This window comes from Penaeus monodon, chromosome 21, assembly GCF_015228065.2.
Source record: "Penaeus monodon isolate SGIC_2016 chromosome 21, NSTDA_Pmon_1, whole genome shotgun sequence".
NCBI classification, from domain to species: Eukaryota; Metazoa; Arthropoda; class Malacostraca; order Decapoda; family Penaeidae; genus Penaeus; species Penaeus monodon.
The window spans coordinates 40,553,452-40,553,982 of NC_051406.1; the positions used below are offsets into that span (position 1 = coordinate 40,553,452).

At 35.2% G+C, this 531-nt stretch overlaps 1 protein-coding gene across 1 annotated transcript in view; it reads left to right on the forward strand.

Annotated features, from left to right (window-relative positions):
- LOC119586492 (chromatin assembly factor 1 subunit A-B-like) overlaps nucleotides 1-531 on the forward strand; it is a gene marked incomplete at its 3' end in the record, with an annotated part of 4,158 nt that overhangs the window by 1,046 nt on the left and 2,581 nt on the right.

The window sequence follows — 531 nt, forward strand, 5'->3', positions numbered from 1 at the left end:
GTAACATATATATATTTTTTTTCCATTTGTCTTTGCATTGCTTTTCTTTCATGCAGTTTCTTTTCATAAAAGGGAGAAAAATAATGGGTCAAAAATTTTCCCCGGAAAAAGTACGAAATTTTTATAAAATGGCCTTTTTTTCAAAATTACAGAAGAGAAGAGGGGAAAGGAGCGGAGACTCAATGGTTCAGGAAGCAGAACCAGATCTGAATAGCAAGACAGTTAAGGCCAAGCTGCTACAGTTTTGTGAAAATCGCAGACCAGCATATTGGGGAACCTGGAGCAAGAAGAGCAAAAATATCTGTGCACGACGTCCTTTTGCAAGAGATGTGAGATTCCCCTTTGTTTTTCCCCTCTTTGATCTGTATAGTTTCCTTAATTGTTTTTCTTTTTCCTCATTTTCTTGCCAGGAGGCAAGACAACTTATTTATTTGGTCTTGTTAGGGCTTGTTATGAACATTTTTCATTACTAACTTCATATTTGTATTAACAGATCTTTTCAAAATTTGGCAAAGTATTAATGATCATTGC